This window comes from Globicephala melas, chromosome 11 (assembly GCF_963455315.2).
Source record: "Globicephala melas chromosome 11, mGloMel1.2, whole genome shotgun sequence".
NCBI lineage: Eukaryota > Metazoa > Chordata > Mammalia > Artiodactyla > Delphinidae > Globicephala > Globicephala melas.
The window spans coordinates 4,041,662-4,058,180 of NC_083324.2; the positions used below are offsets into that span (position 1 = coordinate 4,041,662).

Here is a 16,519-nt window from a genome sequence, read left to right on the forward strand (position 1 = left end):
CAGCGGCATAGAGATGAAGATAAGACCTAAACTAGGGACCAGTAGAGGAGGGGCCAAACTTGAGGGTAAAACCAAGGGGATTTGTTGTTTAGACCCTCAGTCTTAACAGTGTAACCAGAGGCTCCTGAAAGCCAGAAGCCTCAGGCAGCATCCCATCTCTCCCCAAGGGAAAGGGCAGGATCCAAAGCAAAGCACTTAAGGGAGAGGCTTTTCCAAAGAACTTCTGCTTTGAGGTGCATTCCCTCGCCTGCAGTGAACAGGCTGTGGGTTGGAAATAATTTCTTTAAGAAACTCAAGGAATGCTACTATTTAACTTCTAGACTTCATCAGTGAAAGGCTGGTAGTCCCAAGTGGGTTAGCTCTTGAGGTGGTGCTGGGTTAGTAAAGAACTCCAGGCCTGGGCTTCCCTGGTGGTGCAGTGGTTGAGAGTCCGCCTGCCGATGCAGGGGGCACGGGTTCGTGCCCCGGTCCGGGAAGATCCCATATGCTGCAGAGCGTCTGGGCCCGTGAGCCATGGCTGCTGAGCCTGCACGTCCGGAGCACCCGCAACGGGAGAGGCCACAGCCTAAACACTGAGAGTCCCAATTAGACGACATTTAAAAACAAGACATTCTCCTGAGCATATTCTAAAATGGGACTAAGGGCAGGTGCATTTTTCTGATAATCTGATTTTCTATCATGTTTCCAAGATACCTGAGCCAAGTACAACTTACTAAGGCATGGGAAGCCCCAGGTCAGAAACCAAACGGTCATAACTCTCAATAAAAGCCATTCTGGAGGGGCTCAGGACTCACTCTGGCAGTGTTCCTGTGTTCCAGAACCATCCATCCACCGCAGGGTCGGTCTTTCTCTTCCTGGGAAGAACAAGGGCCATTGATACAGAGGTTGAGACCTCCGCAAGTAACCTTCTACTGTGACAGAGCTTGACTGTGACAGAATCACAGAGGTGGGCAGAAGAGGGTTTTCTTCCTTTCGAAGTCCTCAAGGACAAAAGAGAAGAAATAAGCAGAAATAACTATTAATAAACGTTCCACCACCTGCTAGCCACGTGACTTTGGAGAAGTTATTCTTACTCTGTTAAAGGCCTCTGCCTCTTCAGTTGTAAAAAAGAGAAAAAAGATAACACTATCTACTGCACAGGGTTATTATGAAGATTAAACAGGATAATGTGTAAGTGTAAGGAATGTGCAATCTGGTATTCAATGATTATGTCTCTTCAGATACCAAATTCATAAAAAAAAAAGGCTAGCAACAATTACGTGAGGTTTAAAAGTTTATTTTATAAACATGTCAATTATACAAATGAGAAACAAGTTTCAGAAACTGATTACTGTATATAGTAATAAAGCATAAGCTATTATAGAAAAATTGACATATAGATGTACGTAAGTACTTACAAAGGTAATTATTGTCTTCCTAGTCTATGAAAATAAAAAAAAACATTACTTACGCTATCACAAAAGCCATACCCTTACAGGTAAAAAAAAAAAAATCTCTACTAGATAATAGTAATTTTAAAAATTTAGCACATCTACAACTATTTAGTCAAAACTTGGTTTTCATTGACTCAACATTTATCATTTAAATGCAAATTCAAAATAAGCTTGGATGGCAAAAAACATTTACTCTGTTAGGTACAAAATGAAACCGCATGATCTAGTTCCTGCTCTCAGTTAATGACTGCAGAACAGACTGCTTAAGTGTTGTGGGAAAAAAGACCTGCCCGAGGACCAGAAGAGGGAACACCTCGATCTCATTCACAAGTACTGTGTAGGGAGCTAGAAGCCCCAGGCTCATATCTCAGCTCCAGGAAGTCACCAAAACCTTTACAGAGTTCATCTGTAAAAATGGGATGATGATATGAACACTGTTTACCATACACTGTTGCTGTGAAAAGCATTCATTCAATAAATGCCCACTGCAGGACTTCCCTGGTGGTCCAGTGGTTAAGACTCCACCTTCCAACACAGGGGGTGCGGGTTTGATCCCTGGTTGGGGAACTAAGATCCCACATGTTGCACAGTGCGGCCGAAAAAAAAAAAGGAAATAAATGCCCACTTCATGCCCATTCTGTACTTCTGTACTAGGTACTGTGTTAAGGGCCGAGACAGAGCAGGACAAGGCACATTTCGATACAGGGCTCAGGATGGGTAGGTGCTGAGGCGATGCACCCACAAGGGCTGGGTACTGCTGGATATATCATTCCCACTGAGCCACTGGCCCTGTCAATGAGTAATCTTCAGGCATAGTTAAGGAGTTAAAAAAGATTCTTTTAAAAGGTTAAACAAAAAGTTTTGTCTCTTTTTTCTGCCACACATTTTTGGAATTAGATCAGTGATTTGGGCCTGTAGTGTGCATCAGAATGATCTGTGATGCTCAGTACAAGTGCTGATGCCAGGCCCCACCCAAAGCTTACAGTTTCAGACCCAACGGGGGGCCTGGCAGTTCTGAAGTACACTCTGCAATTAAGAACACTTTATTTTAAAGGCTGATAAAACGTTAAAAGCACTGTTAATGCAAATGTGGATACATCATATTAACAGTCAAAAAGTATAGCTAGTATAACACAAAATGTATAATATTTTTGTGATTATAAAGTCCATCAAGTGTTACAAAGCCATTTAAGAGTTCTCACTAAAAGCTTCTACCAAAAACACAATGGAACAAAAAATAGCACTGTGGCAGTGGTGCCCTCAGCTTGCAGAAGCCTTTTACCTGCTGATACTGTTTGCAATCTGTGTGTGTATGTACATGTGCTTCTGTCCTTCAGGGGACGAAAAGAGCTCAAGCCCATCAAGATTGTGAACTTTGCTATTACTTTTAATATTGAACAACTAACCTTTTAACCCAGTGGTCCCCAACCTTTTTGGCACCAGGGACCGGTTTCATGGAAGACAATTTTTCCACAGAAGGAGGGGTGCGGGGTGGTTCAGGCGGTAACGTGAGCGACGGAGAGCGGTGGGGAGCGGTGGAGAGCGGCAGATGAAGCTTCGCTTGCTCACCCACCACTCACCTCCTGCTGTGCGCCCGGTTCCTAACAGGCCATGGACTGCTACTGGTCCATGGCCCAGGGGTTGAGGATCCCTGTTTTAACTGGAAATTTTACTGAATACTACTACGAACAAAGCAAACTGATGCAGCATGGTTTACAACATAAACCTTAAGGTGAAAAGGACTAGATTAGAGCCCTGGCTTCACTTTCTGCACCTGTAGCACTGGGAAGGTTGCTTAACTTATCTGGGTGTCAGTTCCTGCGCCTTAGTAAAATGAAATAACAGTGCCTTGCTCCAGAATTGCTGAGTATTAAATGGAGAAAATTAAGAAAACTATAAGCCATCATAGAAACATTAACTATTTTTAGTATTCATTTAAAAATCTAGAACAATTATAATTTGCCAAAAAAACCCTTAAAACTCATTTAAGTGTGTATTTTAAAACTATATCTGTAAGTATTATATAACATTAAAAACAATTTTTGGGAAAAAAAGTACACAATTACAAAGCAGTCCATGTTTACAAGGATTTACCATCAAAGCACTGTGTTCCCTTAGGCATATCATTTGACCTCTTTGGTCTCATCTGCCTCTCCTGTAAAATCTTTCTGCCAGAAGAGGATTCAACCATATCATCTCTGAGACCCCTTCCAGCTTCAGGATCTGTGGTTCACCACGACATTATAAATTTAACTCTTTTCCCCACTTACTTCCTTGCAAGGTGAAAACAAGGAAGGAAAATGTTTAAAGCATTTCCTATCAAATAAAAATTTTACACGATTATGGACAAAATACTCAAATCTGGGGTCACACTGATAAAAGCCCAAATGGCCACTGTTTAAGAAAAAAGCTTAAACCATCCACCTTGGAGTCAGTAATCATAATAAAGATGAAAAGTGCAGGAAAAAAATCAATTAGCAGAGGATCTTCGGCCTACAGAGAAAGCATGGTGATCAAGGAGTCTGGCCTAAGCACTTCAGGGCATCCCTGATAAAACAGTGGTCCACACCTTCCAAAGCAAGTCAAAACCACTTAAAAGAGAGAAGTAGCTAATGAAAACCTACAACCCAAGATTCATAGGCTCAAGAGAAGCAATTGTATTTATATAATTTAAGCAATCCTGCAAAGAGTTTTTTAATACACATTTAAGCATGGTTTACTCGTTTCAAATCGCGATACTCTTTATGCACTTGACCTGATACTCTCAGAAACTGGTGCCTCCTCGGACCATCTATACCGAGTAGGGCACAAACAGTTCAATACCCACCCAACAAACCACCCGCTTCCGACCTACAGGCTCTCCGCTCTCTCATTGCTTCCTCAATCAACACAGAGGTTTCAGCTCGGCGGGGGCCGGGGTGGAGGACGTCACAGCGAGAACACAGCCCCTACCCGGACTCGAGGAGCTCGCGGGCCCCTGGGAGGGACGGGCTGGCCCCTGAATAACGGTACCCGGCGTTCCTGGCCTTCGAAAACGACCAACCAACCCCTTACCCCGACGACCTCGGCATTTAACCTACATGGTGGCCCTGCAGCGGTGCGGACCCAGCCGGGGCAGACACCCCGGCGACTGCGCGAAACCCTGCGCCCTGCGCCCGCCGCCGCCGCCGAGCCGCCAAGGGGCCGGACGGAGCAGCGCGACCGCCGCGTTCCGTTGCGCGCGCGCGCCTCAGCCAATCGCGTGCTCGCCCGCCCCCCGCGGCCGCAGCGAGGCTGGCTCTGGGAAGAGGAAGAAGAACATTCGCCCTCCTCCTACCAGCGCGCGGGCGGCGGCGGCGGCGGCACCGGGGTCACGAACTCTGACCTTTCACTGACAAAAACAATAACAAACCCCTCCTTCCCCGCGACCCCGGCGGCGCCTCCGGGCCCGCCCTCGCCGCCCCACTCCCACCTGGGCGTCTCGTCTCTCGCCCGCTGACCTGCGAGCCCGCGGCCCCGGGGCTCCCGCCATCCGCCGACGCCGGGAAGCCGGCCTCCCCGCGCCCTGCCCTCCGCGCCGGGGGCCGCCCGCCGCAGACACGGGACCTGCTTCGAGGTCGCTTTGGCGCCAAATCCTGAGGTAAAATTGAAAAAAGGCCGGGGCGGGCTCGGGCCGGCGGCGGAGGGGGCGGTCCTGGCGCGCGGACATGGAGGCGCCGCGGCGGCGGCGGCTGAACCCGACCCTTTTACCTTTGCCACGGGGCGGCGGCGCCGGCGCCAACCGCTTTGCATAGTGGGCCGGGCCGCTCCCCTCCCCTCCCCGCCCGCGGCCGGCGGAGCGAGCGGGCTACCCCTGTCCGGCCCGGCCGGCACGAGGGTGGGGGCGGAGGGGGATGGCCGCGGCCCCGCCTCACAGTTGGCCCTCCGCCAACGCCGCCATTTTGTTCTCGGCGGAGATGGCTCCTGCTGGGCCACGCTCCCCTCCTCCTCCTCTATCGCCTCCTCCTTTCTGCAGTCCCTCCTTCTCTCGCTCCCCGGCTCCTCTACCCTCCGCTTCCCGCCCGCAGTTGGCGGCCGCTGCGGCCCAACCGCCGTTTTTTCCTGAAGGGGAGGGTGGAGGAAAGGGAGGAAGGCGGGTGCGGGCGCGAGCTTGTGAGCGACAGCTGGGTGGGCCAGTTGGCGCCCAGATAGGAGGGCCGGGGCCCCGCGGCGCCGCCCCCCGAGGCTTTGCTGACTGGATCTGTCGGCAGGGGGCGGTCCCCGCGCGTCGCGGGAGCCCTGGCGGGGTGGGAGCAGAAGCCGGGGCGCGACGTGGGGCCGGGGCGCGACGTGGGGCCAGGGCGCCGGGGGCGGGGCGGGGGCGCGGCCGGGTGAGCGTGAGGCGCGCGGCTAGGGCCCGGGCGCGTCCTCCGCGTGGAACGCGTCCAGAATGAGTGCTGTGGAACAATAGTAATAAAGGTGTTGAAGCATCCTGAACCCAGGGCGCTGGCTCGTGGGAAGGGCTTTTTGGAATCTGGACACCTTAGGCTCCTGCCCGTATGAGGCTCAATTTCATCGACTGTGAAATGGGAGGATGGGCGTTCTTGCCAGGCCGGACCTCCCTTCTCAGATCGTTTGAGGGGCTCAACTCAGAAAATGGAGTCCAGGCTACTTTCCGAACCTCAGAGTAATGGAAAAATGGTGGTGTTGTTGAAAATGGAGTGTGGAGCCACCCAGAGTGGAAAGCCTAAGGATATTGAGGGCTTGAGAGAACAGAGGAGAATCTGGAGTGTTCTCTTATCATTCGTTGATTACATACGTATTTGCTTAGTCTGGGGCACTGGGGATACATCCAGAGAACCAGCTAGACCAGGCCCCTGCCCTCCTATAATTGGGGGTAGGGTGAATAGACAATTAAAGAGGTGATTTCGGAGAGTGGTAAATCCTGTGAAGTAAGTGAAGTGAAACTGGATGTGTTGAAAGCCTGACGCAGCTGCGATTGAATGGTCGGGGAAGGGCTCCGTGAGGACGTGATGTTTGAATGGAGGAACCCAAGGAAGGAATAGCGTGAGAGAGAAAACAGCAAATGCAAAGAAAGCCCCAGGAGGGAAGGCGTTTGGTGTGAGTGAGGCTGGAGAGCTCGTTCGTTGTCCCGTCCATTATTCCCCTCTACCTCCAGGCTGAGGTATGTGAAATATGACAAAGGTGATAGAGAATAAATCTCTAATTTAATAATCAACGAGAGAGTCGAGGAAAATATAGCCGTGAAATGAATACCTGTTGAATACATGACTTGGTGGAAAGCCTCAGAAAATCACTTTACTTCCAGATTCAAATCCTTTGTCATTCCCTTGTGTTCATCCTCAATTCCTCAAATATTTCCTGAACCCCCCTATTACCCAGGCGCTAGTTGACTAAGACATTGGTGGGTGTCAAGTATGTGAATATAGTTCTATACACCTGAGTTCTGTTCTCTCCCTCTTTCCCTAATACATCTGCATACATACACATACCCACACAAATGTTGTAGGCAGAAGCTAAATAGTGTTGTGGGTAACAGTGCCAATATTTACTAGCCCTGTGATTCTGAGTAAGTTATTTAACTTTTTTGAGGCTCATTGTCCTCATCTGGACAGTAAATAGAACCCTCCTTCTAGAATTGAGGATTAAATGAGTTTAATGTAAATAAGGAGCTTAGAAAAGTGACGTAAATGCTCACAATTGGAGTTATTGTTGTCATGAAGCACTAGCTGTCTGGTAAAGACATTGGACTGGTTAAGTGATGCAAACAATGAGATTTTTAGGCAGTGTGGTGTAGGGGCAAAACACTGCATTAGAACACTGGGGTACTAGTTTTGGCTCTTCTGCTTTCAGCTAGTCACTTGGCATCCAGACCAAAAGTTTATTTAGAAAACAAAGTAGTGTAACTAATACTATTAACAAAAGTGTGGGGTGCTTTACAGTTTACAGAATTCTCTTACAGGCATTATAGTGTTAAAGCCCTAGCAGGATATAATGGTAGAGGTCCTTTGCCTGCTCCCTATTTTAAAACCTTTCTAAGACTTTACGTCATTTTCTTATCCCTGTATCCCTAGCTCCCTGTGCATGAAACACACTGGCCTGCCTTCAGTTTTCTTGAAAGTGTGGCTTACCTTTACCCCAGGCCCTTTCAGATGATGTTCCCTCAGCCTGCAGTCCTCATTTGCCCCCTGCCCCCCCGCCCCCCATACACCTTAGTCCTGCAGATGTCAGCTTAAGCATCGCTTCCTCAGGGAATCGCTCTCTGATGCCCAATGCCAGTCTAGATCAGATTCTTTTTCTTTACATTGTGTTCTTTTCCTTTTTTTTTTTTTTTTTTTTTTTGCGATACACGGGCCTCTCACTGTTGTGGCCTCTCCCGTTGTGGAGCACAGGCTCCGGACGCGCAGGCTCAGCGGCCATGGCTCACGGGCCCAGCCGCTCTGCGGCATGTGGGATGCTCCTGGACCGGGGCATGAACCTGTGTCCCCTGCATCGGCAGGCGGACTCTCAACCACTGCGCCACCAGGGAAGCCCTTCTTTTCCTTTTTAACGTTTATCTCATTTCATAGTTACACTCCATAATGTGATTGTTTGATTGATACCTGTTCCCCTTACCTTATGAGAGCAGGAATCATTTTGGGCACCATTATATTTCCAGCACTTAGCAGAGTGCCTGGCACTACTTGTTGAGTGAATGAATAGTTTATAATTTATGATATCACTGCTAACTAAGTTGCTGCTCATTGATGGTGCCTTTTTATGTGGGCTTGTTAGCAATTCAGAAGCAGTGCCGGCAATAAAATAAATATCTGTTACGGTATTTGGATGAATTCAGGAAGTGGTTCCTCACAGATATGGCACTGCCTGCAAACTTGAATATGGGTAAGATAACCCACATAAATCCTTTTTTACACACTTAATATGTTGATTTATGGGCGGTCTTTTTGAGACAAGAAATAGATAATTTAATAATTAGTTGTATTACAAGGTAAATTACATGAAAGTTAATGAGTTCGCATGGAACTCATTAGTAAACAGCCAAAAATAATCATGCCATTTACTTTAACTGAAAAATCAAAGCACCAGTGTGATTTTCTTGAAATAAAAAATGCTGGTCTTATTCTATCACAGGAGATCAAAGAACAGAGAAGAAGACTTAATGGGTTTGCAGAGAGTTGGGAGTTCAGCCTCTGTAGCCATTAATTTAAAATAGTTATCTTGGGCTTCCCTGGTGGCGCAGTGGTTGAGAGTCCGCCTGCCGATGCAGAGGACATGGGTTCGTGCCCCGGTCCGGGAAGATCCCACATGCCACGGAGCGGCTGAGCCTGTGAGCCATGGCCGCTGAGCCTGCGCGTCCGGAGCCTGTGCTCCGCAACGGGAAAGACCACAACAGTGAGAGGCCCACGTACCGCAAAAAAAAAAAAAAAAATCTTTCCAAAGATAAATTGATTCATGCAGTGGAATTATTGAAAATCACCTTGTGATTGCTTTACCAAGTTTAAAAGCACATTTTGCCAGGTATATATCAAGCTTCTGCTTAAAAGCATGGTAAATAGAAAATTTTTGTTGACTTATATAATACAGATTTTACAAATAAAGTGTTGTGGTATTTTTAAAACAACAGCCACCCTTTTATTTATTTATTTTTGGATGTTTCTTTTCTATCCTGTTGAAGGATTTTTTGGTATCACTTGTTCAATCCAACACTTTTGATTCCTTGAACTACTTAATTCAGGGTAACCAAAGAACTGATAGTTTAATGAAAAAGCTAAATATATATATATATTTATATGTATGTGTATATTATCTTATAACATTAAATTATTTATTGCTTTCAACAGTTGTATTTATGGTGACCTTGAAGTTTTGTTTTCATGCACATGCCTTTACAGAAAGAAGGAAAACCTATGTGTAATAACGTCACTTCATGAGGACTTCTGGGAAGTTTTAGCATGTGTCTCCAAGGAGTCAAGTGACAGTGTATCGCCTGTCTCTGGAACCTTGAGTGGGTAGCCTCTCTGAGGCTTATACATTCCCCAGTTGTAAAATGGGGAGGCGGGGAGCCAACACTGAGATTTGGGTCAGAAACAGGGACCACTTGTTATCCAAATGGCATAGAGAGCAAGGCAGGTGGGCCTGTGTGGATCAGCCCACCTTCAACGTTGGCCCTGAACACTGGCCTCATGTGTCTAGCTGCCTGACTGTCTCCACGTATTAAGGGCTTTCATTTGGGATTTTTATCCCTGAGTTTGCTTACCTATGTGCCATGTGCTCCTTTAGTCCCAAAGCACCTCGTAGAGCAGATACTAGTCCCCCTTAATCAATACTGCATAGGGGGAATTTGGGAAGGAATCACTTAAGGCTCATCAAGTCTAGCCTCACACCTGATGCAAAACTCACCTGTCAGAGGTTAGTTTATCTCTTTTCACTTTATTGCTGGTTATGAGCAGCTTAGATGTAGACTTTTTCCCTCCATGTATTATTATCTTTAACCTAATCTGTCACACGTTGTAAAAGATATGCTCTTACCTGTTGGAGTTTCACTTGCCTCAACCTAATAGGCCTGGGGGCTGAGATTCTCTTTGTGACTCTGTCCCATCCTGCCATTCCTTCCCCATATCCCTTGTCACGCACTGCTGCTACTTGCTTCCCATTCTTTCTTCAGGTGCCCTGAGTGCTAGAGCTTTAAGCGGCAGGGGCTCTGTACAAAAAGGCAAGACTCCCTGGGAACAGTCAACTAGCATAGCTCACAGTGATGGTGGGGGGAGTGGATAGAAGACATTAAAGTCCAGATCAGGGCATTGGCATAGGGTACTGTTAGGGGGACAGAAAGAGCAGATTCATACCCCAGCATCTGGGAGTCTTGGAGCAGAGGGATGGGAAGGGAATTGTTAAGGATGGGAAAGGAACAGGCTAGCTCAGATGCTCAGCTATCTTTCTGATTACCCCTGGGCTCCAGGTAGCCTATAATCATGAAACCCAGCCTCAGGGACAGAGTGTGATACCTCTTCCACTCTAATAAGAGGCCTGAAGTCCATAATAGGAGGTGAAACCTTTCATTCCAAAATTATCGACAGTAACCCTGATGATTCTAATCCCTGGAAGTGTTAACATGTTGATAGGGGGGAATTTCTGCCAATGATAGAAGAGCATATCATTCTCTCACTGGATTAGTGGAAGGTATGAGAGACGGTGTTGAGGCCTGGAAAATGAAGTGAATGCTATTCAAAGAGTGGGGAGAGAAATGAGAGGCTGGCAGGGCCAGACACAAACTTGAAGGTTTTATGGTTTTACTGGGAGCCACCTTACTTACCTTTATTGTTCATGTTTGAATAGAAGCTACGCCAAAAAAAAAGTTTCTTACCTGGCTGCCCACACATGCACCTCCAATAAAAACTCCAATAACTGCCTACCTCTATGTGGCAGGCAGGTCTCCACTGAGAAAGATAGACAGCTGAGATTGGATGGCTCTTAAGAAGTTAAACAATGTCAGCAGGCTTCAGGATGCATTTCCCCTGGTGGTATTTATTGTACAGTGAATCTGATTATGTATTATTTGTAGAACATTACAGAAATGTCATTTGTACTGCCCTCATTCTCTTTCTCTCCACTCATCCATTGCTTCTGCAATAATGCTTCCTTCTACTAGGTTGATGAGGTGAATAAGCCTGGAATTACTGAAAAGTCACCTTTTACCAAGATTAAAAGCACAAATCTCAAAGTGCATGTCAGCCTTTGGCTGAAAAGAGTGGTAATTAGGATATGTTTGATGACATAATTAATACAGTACAGATTTTTTTTAAGAAATTTTAAATTTATAACATATGTCTCTTTTCTGAAGAGGTAAAAGACAGTTTTTTAAAGTAGGAAAATTTTCAAAAGGCATGTACAGATCTTCCTTGACTTATGATGGGGTTATTTGTAAGTTGAAAATATATGTCAAGGGGACTTCCCTGGTGGCGCAGTGGTTAGGAGTCCGCCTGCCAATGCAGGGGACACGGGTTTGAGCCCTGGTCCAGGAGGATCCCACATGCTGCAGAGCACCTGGGCCCGTGCGCCACAACTACTGAGCATGCTCTCTGGAGCCCACAAGCCACAACTGCTGAAGCCCGTGTGCCACAGCTACTGAAGCTTGTGCGCCTAGAGCCTGTGCTCCACAACAAGAGAAGCCACCGCAAGGACAAGCCTATGTACCACAACGAAGAGTAGCCCCCACTCGCTGTGACTAGAGAAAGCCCACGCGCAACAACAAGACCCAACGCAGCCATTAATTAATTAAAAAAGAAAATATATTCGAAAATGCATTTGATATACCTAACCTACCAAACATCGTAACTTAGCCTTGTCTACCTTAAACATGCTCAGAACACTTACATTAGCCTGCAGTTGGGCAAAATCATCTAACAGAAAGTCTATCTTATAATTAAGTATTGAATATCTCCAGTAATTTATATTGAAAGTGAAAAACAGAACAGTTGTAAGTGTAGTGGTTGTTTGATCACGTGGCTGACTGGGAGCTGTAGCTGGCACTGCCCAGCATCATGAGAGAGGATCGTAACTTTATACTGCTAGCCCGGGAAGAGATCAAAATTCAAAAATCAAAGTACAATTTCTACTGAATGCATATCACTTTCACACCATGATAAAGTTGAAAAATCGTAAGTCAAGCCACCCTAAGTCAGGGACCATCGGTACAGGAGTGTTCATAGGAACACCAGTCATAAGAGCTCCAGACTAGAAACAGTCTAAATGTTCATCAGCTATAGAATGGATAAGTAAATTGTGGCATAGTCATATGTTGGAATACTATACAGGGATGAAAATGCACTGACTACTCATGGTTATCACAACAATGAGGAAAAGAATCCAGACACACAAAAAATATATTAACATACAGCTCAAAAACAAGCAAAACGAATCCATGATAGTGAAAGTCAGGAGAGAAGGGAAGTAAGGGACTCTGAGGGCGAACAAGGGAGCCTTTTAAGGTGCTAGTAATGTTCTATTTTCTGATGTGAGTGGTGTTCTCTGAATGAAAATTCATTGAGCTGTTTCATTTATGATTTGTACACTTTTGTATTTGCATGTTATACTTCAGTAAAAAATTTTACTTTAAAAATGATGATAAAATTATCCTCACTGTTTGAATCAATATGATTATTATGTAGGTAAAATTGTAAGGGAAAGGTGTGTTCAAGTTCTAAAGGAACTGTCATGTTACTGTCCTGGTGGAGCTAGATCAGAAATTTCTGTGAGTAGTACTGAAACATCAATCATATATTTAGGAATTAGTGGTTATATAAATGAGTTATTAAATCATCAAGCTTATTGATGGAAGCAGCTTGTTCCTTTGGATAATTAATTGGTCTCCTGTCACTCTTTAAAATTCTCTTCTCTTGATTTCCTCTTCTGGGAAACTATTTTGAAGGGCGCTGTGGTGCAGAGGTTTTATTTTTTATTTTATTTTTTATTTTATTCACTCATTCATTCATTCATTCATTCATTTATTTGACTGCGCCGGGTCTTATTTGTGGCATGGGGGTTCTTCATTGCGACATGCGGGATCTTTTAGGTGCCGTGTACGGGATCTTTAGTTGCCGCATGCAGGATCTAGTTCCCTGACCAAGGATCGAACCTGGGTCCCCTGCATTGGGAGCACAGAGTCTTAACCACTGGACCACCAGGGAAGTCCCTGGTGCAGAGGTTTTAGAGTCAAAGAGACCTGAGTTAGAATCCCAGGTTTACCTCTTTCCAGATGGATGACTTGGAACAAGTTGATTAAACTTCTGAGTCTCCGTTTTTTTCTGTCTGCATTGGTGCAGCTAATAATACCTACTCAGGAGGTATGTTAAGGATTAAACGATGCCTAGTTTGATATAAGGCACGTTGTAGGTTCTCAGAAAATCTGTCCTGCTTTCCTTCCATCCGTCTACCCCTGGGTCACACTAATAGAAACAAAGAAGGTGCATTTCACCCTTACACTTGGGCCCTTGGTGAAACAGGAAAGCTACCCACACTGTACAATGATATTTTAGGAAAGGTCTCCACACACAGACCTGTAGCACTGCTCTGGTAGCTAGGAACTCCATGTAGATGAGAGCCACTTCTCTTCCCTGCAAGTCACTGCTCACCCATCTCCCCAGCCCCCACATACCATCGCTGCCCCTTCCTCGTAGCCCAGACTTGTAATATGGAAGAAACAAGTTTCCTGTGGGGGCAGGATATCACCTTACCCAAAAGGTAAGTAATCTTTGAGTCTAACTAGTGTCAGGGTTTCTGACAGACAGGATGTATATCTCAACTTGACCTTAGAGACATCCCCGTAAGCATCTTTTATGTTGATGAACATCTACTAAATTATTCTAAATCTGTCACTTGATTTCCATTTCCTGTTTTCAAGTCTTGATCTATGATTTCAAGTCTTGAGCTATGTATTTCTCATTTTTTAATTCTTAGGCTATTTATATTTTTGTTTTTATTTTCCCATGAGTATAAAGAGAATTCTGACAATCTTAGCATAGTAAAACTTACACTGAATACCTTGTGCCTATCAAGAAGTTCTGTACCCAGTAGTATTTTGCAAATAGTTATTCGGTATTGGTTTATTTTTAAATATTTGTGAGATTTATCCTAATTCAGCCATTTCATTTCACTCAGTTGTGCAGTTTAATAGAATCAGTTATAAATGCTGTATGAGCATATAATGCATATACATATGTAGTTAAATTTCATGTGGATCTTATGTCAAAATGAGAGACATATTCCTAATTATAATATGCATTTTACAGTTTGTTGTTGCTTTCAAATGTCTTTGAAATTTGTGCTAGTAGTAGCTCCCATGCATTGCATGCCTGCTGTGTGCCAGGCACAGTGTTAGGCCCTTTACATTGTATTAAGATCTATTCTGGGCTTCCCTGGTGGCGCAGTGGTTGAGTGTCCGCCTGCCAATGCAGGGGACACGGGTTCGTACCCTGGTCCGGGAAGATCCCACGTGCCGCAGAGCGGCTAGGCCCGTGAGCCATGGCCGCTGAGCCTGTGTGTCCGGAGCCTGTGCTCCGCAACAGGAGAGGCCACAACAGTGAGAGGCCCGCATACCACACACACACACAAAAAAAGATCTGTTCTTTTTTTTTTCCTTATTAATTTATTTTATTTATCTATTTTTGGCTGCGTTGAGTCTTTGTTGCTGCGCACAGGCGAGCGGGGGCTACTGTTCTTTGAGGTGTGTGGACTTCTTATTGCGGTGGCTTCTCTTGTTGCGGAGCATGGGCTCCAGGCGCTCGGGCTTCAGTAGTTGTGGCGTGTGGACTCTAGAGCACAGGCTCAGTAGTTGTGGCGCACGGGCTTAGTTGCTCTGCGGCATGTGGGATCTTCCCGGAACAGGGCTCAAACCCGTGTCCCCTGCATTGGCAGGAGGATTCTTAACCACTGCGCCACCAGGGAAGCCCCATGTATTAAGATCTATTCTTAATGATAACTTCATGCAGTTCAGTATCAGAGAAATTAGTGCCTGCCAGAGCCTCTAAACCCAGTATATTTGTTTAGAAGAGAAACTACCAAGGCAGTAAATATTTTGAATGTTATATGATTATGGGCCACGTAATACGTAAATAAGGATGATGTGAATCAGTTGATTGTGAAGGGAAAGGTAGGCTCACCCATTCCTGTCAGTGAAGACAGAGTTTCCTTGTCCTAGGATTTGTTTATTGTTATTTGAGACATTGGCCTCTCAGCCTGCCCCTGTGGAGAGCATAGCTGGGCTGTTCTCTAACTCACTGGGATTCAGGTGCTCCTGGGCCGAGCCTAGCTTTCACTGCAGGTCACTGGGGTTTGTAGCCCTCCGCTGAAAAGTTTGCAAAGTTTGGTCAGCTGTACACTTTTCGTAAGTCTGGAAGAGTTGATTAAAGTCACCATTGTGTTCTCTGTATCTTTGCAGAGAGATATCTTACTCTCAATATAAGAGTTATATTGATCTACTTGTATTTGAAAGAATTTATGTTATAAAACCTACTGCCACATGAGGCCAAGCAATAATAGTTTTACTTGCACCATTCTGTGATCTGTATGACAGTTTTTATATACTGTGCCTTGTTGTCATTTCTGTGCTATACAGCAAGGACTCACTAGTTCAGGTTAAGTTTAAGAGTCTGCCTGCATCCATAGTCTTTGTTGCCACCACTTTCTAACTGGCCTCCCATAGACCGTCCTTTTCTATCATCTCCACACTGTCGCCCAAAGGATTTTTTATTTTTTTTTTGAAGATCCAGATGTGATCACTACATTTCCCTACCAAACTTCTGATAGTTCTCATTGTCTACAGTGTCAGCCTCTCTCCTCCCATGACCTCTCCAACAATCCCCACCAGATTGCCTGCTGTTCCTCTGCTGTGCCATTCTCATAACCTGCAGTTTGAGCTCTGCTTAGAATTCTCTCCCATCCGCTCTCTGTTTGCTTGCTAAATTCCCACTTTCCTTCAAGACCAGTCTAAACAGCTCCTGTCCTGTGAAACTGTCATTGCTCTCAGAGGTGCTTCTTCCTTCGGACACTCTGTAGCATCTACATGGCACAGCTCTTAGTAGTTTCCTTCTTAAGTTCTTCAAGGACAAGGACTTTCTCCTCCTCTTCCTCCTCTTTTCCTTCTTATTGTTGTTACTAATTCTCAGCAGCCAACTTATTGCTTAGTTATTTTTAAAGGGTTGATGGTGGTTGAACTTGATTAGTTTAAAACCACCATAGGAAAATATTCTGTAGTGTTTGTTGTTGTTGTTTTGTTTTAACTTAAGGTACTTGGTTTTATAGCTCTTTGGTTAATGAATTGGGAAACATTGTGGTCGTTGGGGGCAGTCCTTCAGGGTTAGGAGCTGAGTGGGTCAAGCACCAGCCTTTGAAGACTCAGGTTTCTGTTCCCAGAGCTGCTTTAGTGTTCAGTCCAGAGTACTTATGAATACAGTGCCTGGGGTATAGTAACCACTCAGTAAGTGTTAGTTACTCTTTACATTAGCCTGCTCAGCTCTACCAGCAAGGCTGTTTTGAAGTGCTTTGTCTAGTTTGTACTGGCAAAACAATAGGATTTTTTTGTTTTTCAAATTTCAAATGCAAAATTATAT

At 45.3% G+C, this 16,519-nt stretch overlaps 1 protein-coding gene across 2 annotated transcripts in view; it reads left to right on the top strand.

The window, feature by feature from the left end:
- The first annotated feature begins 4,710 nt into the window (after positions 1–4,710).
- The window catches only part of NR2C2 (nuclear receptor subfamily 2 group C member 2), an 83,175-nt gene continuing 71,366 nt past the window's right edge, over positions 4,711–16,519 (top strand). For both annotated transcript variants that reach the window (XM_030840878.2, XM_030840880.2), the window contains exon 1: positions 4,711–5,052. The gene's annotated coding sequence lies outside the window, so the exon portion shown is untranslated. The remainder of the gene's footprint in view (positions 5,053–16,519) is intronic.